The following is a 10,394-nucleotide window of genomic DNA, read 5'->3' on the forward strand; positions in this document are numbered from 1 at the left end:
TTGGCGGTTGAGGAAGAGCTGTGATGCTTCTTGGGAGTAGTCTTCTTCCTTGGACCGGTAGCAGTGTCGAGCTGTTCTTCATCAGTTTCAGCAGTGCGGAATGAAGAAAAGGAGCTGTCTTCAAGGTCTGACACTGGAATAGGCCTGAACTTCTTCTTGGGAGGCCACGACCATTCGAAGTCTCGCTCAAATTTCATTTCTTCAAGCTCAGTCTGAGTCTTCAGATGTGCAAGTGTAGCCCAGGTGCGATCGAAAACCTCATGCAGATAGTGATGGTTGAGCTTCACAGAGTTCTGTGTTTCAGTGAGGGTTTTCACAATGACACCAAACTGGCGTTTGATCCATTTGTGGTTGCGATCCACCTTCTGGTGAAGACTGAGGAGGAGCTCTCTGGTATTCATCACGCGAGGAGGAACGGGGATTGCCGGACGAGTCTCAGTATCATCCCATGAAGAATAAGCTTTTGGCTCTCTGAACTGGCCATCAAGGGGCCTACTGCCTTCTTCAATCACAGATTTGCCTTTTCCTTCAATGCACTCGAAAGTCTTCTTGTTGACCCGGATAGGAGGCATATAACCAACATGGTTTTGGAAATCAGCGTGGAAGTTGATGCCTGTCCTTGTCCTCATGAATCTCATGATCCATGGGGCATATATCTTGTGATCAAAAGGGCACATAACATTGTCGGCCAAAGTCCTCAAGAAGAAATCATGGATGTTGATAGGAATACCATGAATGATGTTGAATAGGATATTCTTCATGAGGCCTACAACATCTTCTTCATCGTCATGGCCTTTGATCGGCGCGAGCACACTGCAGAGGATTCTGTAGACAGACCTGGGTGTGTAGTTGAGCTCGTGGACGAGGAAGGTTGTTCTCGGAGATTTTCCTTCAGCCAAAGGCTTCATGAGGACTTCCATAATTCCATTTGGCAGCTCACGCTCACCATAAAGCTTCACAGCCTCATCTGAGGGAATTGGTACAGGCAGTTCTCTGAGGAGTTTAGTAGCAGGAGCCTTGTAGTGAGTGTTTTGTGACATCCAGTCAAACACCCAAGTGTTAATGTCTTCAGGGTTGCCAGATATGTGAAGAGTGGCATAGAACTGAAGAATTAGCTCGCTGTTCCAGTCAGATATGTCGGAGCACATTGGGAGTAAACCTGCATCATGGAGTACACTGAGGACTGGCTCCAGGCACGGTATTGCTTCAAGTTCAACATGAGGAATATGCGTGTGCTGGAATATCTTGTTTCGTCCACATAGCACAGAGGCATATTAATTCATCTGAGTCCTAGTCCAAAACTTCAGATGCCTCATTTGAGGCTTGTCATAGGGGTTCTCTCCAATGAAGTACATGCGTTCTTCAAAGAAATTTTCCTTTTGAAACTTTGGACGATTGGAGAATGGCTGACGCTGAACTGGCTGAAGATTTTGCTGAGGAACAGGAGGGGAGACAACAATGGCAGTCTCTGGGTTGAGCATGACAGATGCATTGTCTTGGTCAGGTGCATTTTGCTCAGCATTTTCCTCAGGGTGAGGAATTTCAGCAGCTGGTACTTCAGGCTGAGGAGATGGTGCTTGCTCTGGTTGTGTTTCAGGCTGATGAATTGCTTCTTCTTGCTCAGTTGGAGGAGTTGGATCAGCCTGTTCCTCATCTTAAGGATTCTGCTCAGAGCGTTGAATTTCAGCAGCTTGAGGATTTTCAGTTTGTTCTTCCTCAGCTAGCTTGGTGGCAGAGGCAGTTTCATCAGCTGGTGCAGCTGATGCTTGGACATTGTCTTTCTAAGGAATGAAAGGCTGAGGACTGTCGTCTATCTGAATTTCCTCGTCAGTGTGTTCCTCAGAGGCGGCATCTTTCATTTCCTCATCTGCCTTTTTTGCTGGATCATCAATGATGACCATTTCATAGGAAGGAGCGACATTCAGGGGCACAGGGTCCAGAGCAGCAGTTTCTTCAAGTGCTTTGAGGCGCTTTGCCTCTGTTTCTTCTTCTGCCGAGGAAGCCTTTCTCTTTTTGGCTTCCTTTTCAGCAGCCTGGTTTTCTTCACGTCTGATGCAGACGGAGTCATCTTCTTCACCGTTGAAGCTTTTGGTGAAGGGGTTCTCTTGATAGATTCTTCAGCTGGTATTGAGGAACCAGCTGGAACAGAGTCATCAGCTTGCTTTGGCGAAGCAGCTGGGTCAGGGACAGTCTCATCAGCGGCAGCAAATTCATCAGCTGGAGTTTCCATGATGATTTCTTCAATAGCCGGTTCATCAACACGGCGCTCTTGGTGTACTTCCTCAGCTTGAGGAGTTTCCTCATCATGAGAAGATCCATCTGCTGGCTCCTTAATCAAGGGCTGAGGAGTTGGTGCTGGGGGTGCGGCCTTCTTGTTGTAGTCATCAACAGCTTTAGTGGCCAGCTTGATGAAATTGCTCTTGAGACTCTTACGATATGACAACTTGGAGTACTTGTCAGTCAATTTCTTCAGCTCTGCCTATGTTGACACCAGTGCATCAGGAGTCAATTTGAGGAGATTCTGCTTGAGGAATTTCTCCTTTTTAAGCTTTGCAACTTTGGCCTTCCTGGCCTGCTGTTCTTTCCACTTGGCTTCATTGATGAATGTGGTCACCATATGGCTGCTGCCAGGGGGAAGCTTTAGATCATCAACTGGAGTGTTTGGGTCCTCATACCAGATGTTGATGTAGTCAAGGAGGACCTTGGGGTCCATTGCCAGAGGAATGACACTGCCCGATGCTTGAGCTACTCTTTCCTGCTTGTTTCTGATGATGGCCTGCAGGGTTTCATCATCAAATTCATCACTTCCCTCTGATGCAGACGGGACAGTGATGATTTTGCTGGGGCTTGGCAGAGTTGCACGTTCAGCAGTTACCAAAGTCTTCGCAGGAGGTGTTGAAGACTTTGTCTCCGAGCTGGTTGCAGCTGGGAGTGAGGAGCTGGAGCTGGCGGTCATAGGCTTCATGACTTGCTTCTGTACTGGTTTCTCTTGAGGCTTTGGAGGTGGAGGTGAGGATTTTGGAGCTGAGGAGATTGGTACTGAGGGCTTTGGCGCTGATGGTTTTGGTGTTGAAGGTTTTGGTGCTGAGGGTTTTGGTGCTGAGGGTTTTGTGACTGAAGCCTGAGCAGACTTCTCTTGAGGCTTTGGAGCCCTTGGCTTTGATGGCACATAATGCATTTGAGGAATTTCTGAGCCAGAGGTTTCTGCGACAGAGGAAATAGCAGCAGCTGAGGCAGCAGGTGAGGATTCATTGAATTTCCTCACTGCAGCTTCTACCTGCTTCTTGAGCTTAGTCAGATGCTTTTCCTTCTCATCTGGATAGTCATCAATAGTCATGAGGCTTGAGGGATGTGCTACTTGATGATCCTCAAGTGGGGCCCTTCTGCCAGGGGGCTTCAGAGCAAATTTCTTCGCATATTTGGGAGTCACAAACCTGTATTCCTTCCATTCCTTCGCCCATCGGCGTTCTATCTTCTGCAGCCGTATCTTTCTCTTGGACATTGTCTCATTTTCATCAGGCGTGCAATAGTCCAAGTAAATATCCTCAGGGATATCCACAGCTGTGTTTTGCTCAAGTTTCATTCCTCCCTTCTGTTTTCTGTTATCCTCCATTTTCATCAGTTGAGGATTTTGCTGATGAGATTGAACTCTTGAGGATTCTGATGAGACTTCAAGATTTTCTTCCAGAAACGCTGCAAATGAGTTAATGTGATGAGAATCGAGAGATTCATCATCTGACATGTGTGTACTTGTGAACAGAGTATAGTTGCGAGGAATTTGGAGAGGTCATATGCGTTCTCAGATTTGAAGAAAATGAAAAAGTTTGACAGTTTGAGGAATATAACCAGTGGTTGAGGAATTTTCCTAAGCATACTGTTCTTGGGTTCCAGAGTTGTACAGATCCGAAAATTCGCACAGTTGAGGAATCTCGTGAAAATCTTAGATGCTTATCATAGTTCATCAATGATGTGGTGATAGGCAGTGTTTAAGGAATCAAGTGCTTATCGTTTCTTGAGGAAAAACAGATTTCACATAGAAGATGTAAAATTTTAGATCTAACTTGCTATAAAAATGGGATTTATTTACCCTGGAAGGTGCGCACGAAGAACACAGAAAGGTGTGTGTGGAGAAGCTCTTCGGTCGCGTGTCCAATGCACCCTAACCCGGCGACAGAGGACGTCTACGGCGGCGGCGTACGAAGATGGTCCGACTCCGGCGTGGTTCCGGCGACGGAGAAGTCGAGGCAGTGAAGCTCTTCCTCACCAGCGACGAGACTACCAGTGATGGCGCTAGGGTTCGGTGGTGTATGCTGTGGCAGGAGAGCGATGGAGCGAAGAAGAGTATGCCGAGGGGGATAAGGACATATTTTTAGCCAAAAGTTATTGTTGGCGCGAAAATTTCGGACCAACCAGCCCCTGCCTCTACGTCTCCGCACGACACGTGTGGCTCCCGAACGATGCGGTGGAGATAGTGGAGATCGTGGTTATCCGATCGTGGGAAGTGGGGTTCAGTTACTGTGTCTTACAGAATCAATTTTTGAAGATTTGAGGATTTTCGTTACAAAATCATCAGCTGACAAGGACGCAGTGAGGATTTTGAACAAAGTTTCAAGTAGAACGCATATGAAGAATTGAATAGACTGGATGAGTATAACATAGAGGGAAAGTAGGGTCCGATCACATTCACTTAGCAGAAATATCAACTTGAAGAAATAGCAATAAGTGAATGCTGTTGAGGACTTGAAATCACAGTCTATCTAGTCAAATAAAAGTCATCAAGTGTTCTTGAAGATTTTGTGATAAATCATCAAGTGTTTTTGAAGAAAAACACATTTTGAGGAAATAGAACATTTGAAGAAAATCAACTTGAGGAATTTCACATTGGGCGGTGGCGTGACCCACCATATAAGAATGTTGATTACAGACGCTGCGTATAATTGTCGTAGGGCCCTGAGAATCAATTTCTTTGTTAATTTCTTCACATTCAGAGTGACATTCTTCATTAGTTGAAGAAAATCGATTCATCATGTGTTGCACATCTAAGTCATCAACTTTGCATAAGTGTTAGGATGTGTGCATGTTTTTACAAAACATTTGAAGATTCTAAGATATTTAGCTCACACCGCAACTTGCAAAACCTTTTCTCATCCAAGGGCTTAGTGAAGATATCTGCCAGTTGATCATCAGTCTTCACATGGTCGATGAGGATATTGCCCTTGAGGACATGGTCCCGAAGAAAATGATGACGAATCTGGATGTGCTTGGTCTTCGAGTGCTGTACTGGGTTGTATGCAATCTTGATAGCACTCTCATTGTCACAGTAGAGAGGCACATTCTTCATGTTGATGTCGTAGTCCTTGAGGGTTTGCTTCATCCATAGCAATTGAGCACAGCAAGAACCAGCAGCAATGTACTCAGCTTCGGCAGTGGAGAGTGATACGTAGTTCTGCTTCTTTGAGGACCAGCAAACTAGTGATCTTCCGAGGAAATGGCATGTGCCAGAAGTTGACTTGCGATCCACACGGTCACCAGCATAGTCAGAACCAGAATATCCTACCAGATGAAGATTGGAGCCCTTGGGATACCATAATCCTAGTGTTGGTGTGTGAGCTAAGTATCGAAGAATATGTTTCATAGCCTTATGGTGTGATTCCTTCGGTTTTGCTTGAAAACGTGCACACATGCAAACACTAAGCATTATATCTGGCCTAGATGCACATAGATACAATAAAGAGCCAATCATAGAACGATATACCTGCTGATCGAAGTCTTTACCATTTTCATCAGTGCCGAGGTGGCCGTTGGTAGGCATTAGAGTCTTGGCACCTTTGCATTCATGCATGTCGAATTTCCTCAAAACCTCCTTGAGGTATTTCTCCTGTGATATGAAGATTCCATTGCTTTGTTGACGAATTTGAAGACCGAAGAAGAATTTCAGCTCCCCCATCATGGACATCTGATATTCTTCACTCATCATGTAGGCAAATTCATCACTGTATCGTTTGTCAATACAGCCAAATATGATATCATCGACATATATTTGACATACAAATAGCTCATTATCATAGGATTTTGTGAAAAGAGTTGGATCGAGTGAACCAGGTTTGAAGCCTTTCTTCATGAGGAATTCCTTCAATGTATCATACCATGCCCGAGGGGCTTTCTTGAGACAATAAAGAGCCTTTTTGAGTCTGAAGACTTTGTCTGGATTCTTTGGATCCTCAAAACCTGGGGGCTGAGCAACATATACTTCTTCCTCAAGCCTACCATTGAGGAATGCACTTTTCACATCCATTTGATATACGATGATGTTATGATGATTAGCATAAGCAAGTAGTATTCGAATAGCTTCAAGTCTAGCAACAGGTGCAAAAGTTTCATCGAAATCTATTCCTTCAACCTGGGTGTAGCCTTGGGCTACAAGTCGTGCCTTGTTCCTCACCACTTAACCGTCCTCATCTTGCTTGTTTCGGAAAATCCACTTGGTGCCGATGATATTGTGCTTGCGAGGATCTGGTCGTTTGATGAGCTCCCATACGTCATTCAGCTTGAATTGAAGAAGTTCGTCTTGCATAGCTTGGATCCACTCCGGTTCCAGAAAAGCCCCAGCAACTTTTGAGGGTTCTGTGATGGATACAAAGGAAAAATGCCCACAAAAGTTAACTAAGTGTGAAGCTTTTGAGCGAGTGAGAGGACCTGGCATGTTGATGTCGTTGAGGATTTTGTCAAGTTCTACTTCGTTTGCAATCCTTGGATGAGCTGGTTGAGGATTTTGTCTAGGCCGAGGAAGTGGTGCTGGTGCAATTTCCTCAGGAGCATGTTCTTGATTTTCATCAGTGATGGGGATCGTTTCTTCACCAATTTCCTCAGTAGGGACAATGTCTTGAGTAGGCTTGAGCTTTATTGCTTCCTCAGGAGACAACTTATCTGGATCAGAAGGCAATTGCTCTCTTTGCGAGCCATTAGTTTCATCAAACCGCACATCTACAGTCTCAACAACTTTGTTGTGATAGTTGTTGAAGACTCTGTAAGTGTGCGAGTCCTTTCCATAACCGAGCATAAAACCTTCATGTGCCTTAGGTGCAAATTTTGAGCTATGGTGAGGATCTCTAATCCAACGTTTTGCACCAAAGACTTTGAAATAACTTACATTGGGTTTCTTGTCAGTAAGGAGTTCATATGAGGTTTTCTTGAGGAATTTATGAAGATATACCCCGTTGATGATATGGCATGCAGTGTTGATTGCTTCAGTCCAAAAGCGACGAGGAGTCTGATATTCTTCAAGCATAGTTCTTGCCATTTCAACCAGAGTCCTGTTCTTCCTTTCGACGACACCATTCTGCTGAGGAGTATAAGGAGCAGATAATTCATGAGTAATACCAAGTTCATCAAGATAATCATCAAGACCAGTGTTTTTGAACTCAGTTCCACTATCACTCCTGATATGTTTGATCTTGATGCCAAAGTTCGTCGAGGCCCTTGAAGAAAATCGTTTGAAGATTTCCTGCACTTCAGTTTTATACACTATGATATGTACCCAAGTATATCTCGAATAATCATCAACTATGACGAAGCCATATAAAGATGCTGCATTGGTTAGTGAGTAGGTCCAAATAAATCCATATGAAGCAATTCGAATGGACGTGTAGTGGTCATGATAGTCTTAGAGGGATGCTTGGATCTGGTCATTTTCCCAGATTCACAAGCACCGCAGAGATGATCCTTGAGGAATTTGAACGATTCGATGCCGATGACATGCTTCTTCTTCGCAAGCGTGTGCAAATTCCTCATGCCTGCATGACCTAGTCTTCGGTGCCACAACCATCCTTCTGAGGTTTTTGCTAGTAAGCAAGTGGCTGGTTGAGGACCTGTAGAGAAATCAACAATGTACAAATCCCCTCTTCTTACACCTTCGAAGAACTTGGATCTGTCAGATTCCATGATGACTACACATCTATATCTACCAAAGATAACAATCATATCAAGATCACAAAGCATCGAGACTGACATAAGGTTAAAACCAAGGGATTCAACAAGCATCACTTTGTCCATATGCCTATCCTTGGAAATAGCCACTTTGCTAAGTCCCAATACCTTGCTTTTACCTTTGTCAGCAGATGTGATTTGCTTCAGAGGTGATGGAGTTAGTGGCATATTCATCAGTAAGCTTTTATCACCAGTCATGTGATGTGTGCAGCCACTATCAAGAACCCACTCAGTATTCTTGGGCTTGTCATCCTGCAGATGAATTAGTACAGCTTACCATCTCATATGCTTCAGATTTGAAGAATATGATAATAATTTCATCAGATCAGTAATTTCATCATAACAGAAATGGAAGGACGTGTGAAATATTTCTATTTCATCAATCATTAGCTTGCGTCCTATCAAGCATTTCCTCAGGTCTCCAGCAAATTCTTCAGATGATGATTTTCATCTGGAGACCTGACCTGCAGAAGTGATTAGTTCGATTTCTTCACCACCCACATCTGAAGGGGTGGCAAAGCATTCATCATCCTGCGAGCACCATATGAGAAAGGTGGCATTGAAGCCAATGCACTTCTCTTAACAGTAGGGGGGTTAAAGTACTCATATGAATATGCAGAGAACTGGTTAGAGGATTTATGAACATAATGATTTGAGGAGTAACGCTCATATTCATATTCCTTGTAGTTTCCCTGCACGTTAGATGCATTAGCACGGGTACGAGCATAGTTTTGACTAGTTGAGGATTTTGATCCTCTTGAAGACTTTGGTCCTCCTGAGGAATTTGATCTGGGGTTCAGATTCTTCGGTGGTGGTGTCATGAGGACATTCACCTGAAGATTTTCAAGACAGCTTTTGGGAACCCAGATTTTCCTCAAGGGAGGGCCATTCCTGCAGTTAGTTCCAACATATCGAGCAAATACTTCACCAGATTGATTTTTGAACAGTTTATAGTTGGAGTCAAATGACTCATCTGAGGAATAGGATAATTCACATGAAAAGCCAGTTAGATTATATGGATCAAAAGGAGACCCAGTAGGAGCAACCCATGAGGTTTTGGGATACTGCTCAGGTTTCCAATAGGATCCATCAACATTTCATTTCCTCTCAAAGGCAATTCCTTCTTTCCTCGGGTTCCTGTTCAAGATCTGCTTTTTGAGCACATCACAAAGGGTTTGATGTCCTTTGAGACTTTTGTATATGCCTGTCACGTACAATTCCTTCAACCCTGCATTTTCATCAGTAACATTTGTGTTTTCCTCAAGTGAGGAAATAGACACAACAGGTGCAGTTGAAGAATTTGTAGCAATGGTAGCATTTGATGATTCTGGTGAGGAATTAGCAGTTTCGCGTTCAATGCATAATACATGGAGGAATAAATTCAACTTGACCAGCGTTGATCTGTTGAGCTAGTAATGAATCATTTTCCATACGAAGATCATCATGAGACATCCTCAGCTTCTCAAGATCAAGCTTCCTTTGAAGAAATTCATAGGAAAGCTTCTCATGATCAGTGAGGAGTGTATCATAACGATCCCGAAGATTATCAAATCTAGACTGAAGACTTTTCACATCATCAGTGAGGATTTGGGTAAGGTTCATTTCATCATTCAACAGATCATCACTTTTATCTAGCAGTTTCTGAAGCTTTTCCAGAGCAGTTTGTTGTTTAGTGGCAATGATAGCAAGTTTACTGTAACTGGGTTTCTTATAATCATTAGGTTGACAGTCACTTGAATCAGAGGAGGAGGCATTATTTGGTACCTTCGAACCTTTTGCCATGAAGCAATAGGTTGGAGCGAAGTCATCAGCATAGTCATCAGTATGGATGGTGTTATCATTTTCTTCAAGATTGAAGATTGACTTGCTGACGAAAGTGGTCGCCAGTGCAAGACTAGCCTGTACGGATTCTGAGTCTTCATCAGAACCCTCTTCTTCATCACATTCGTTTGATTCTGCCTCGGAGTCCATTTCCTTGCCAATAAGTGCCCGAGCCTTTCTGAAACTAGTCTTCTTGTGTGATGAGGGCTTTGAAGATGAGGATTTTGAAAATTTCTTCTTCTTCTTCGAGTCATCAGAACTGTCATCCTTGTATTCCTTCTTCTTTGATTCCTTTCCCCAACGGGGACAATCAGCAATGTAATGACCTGATTTCTTGCACTTGTGACAGGTTCGTTTCTTGTAGTCCTCAGATGAAGATTCTGATTTCCTCATGTCTCTTCTTGAAGATTTACTGAACTGGCCACGTCGTGTAAATCTCTGGAATTTCCTCACGAGCATTGCAAGCTCCTGTCCAAATTCTTCAGGGTCACAAATGTTGTCATCTGTGTCTTCTTCTTCAGATGAGGAAATTGCTCTAGCCTTCAGTGCACGTGGTCCCGAATAGCTTGGTCCATATAGATCTCTCT

The sequence above is a fragment of the Hordeum vulgare genome, chromosome 4H (assembly GCF_904849725.1).
Source record: "Hordeum vulgare subsp. vulgare chromosome 4H, MorexV3_pseudomolecules_assembly, whole genome shotgun sequence".
NCBI lineage: Eukaryota > Viridiplantae > Streptophyta > Magnoliopsida > Poales > Poaceae > Hordeum > Hordeum vulgare.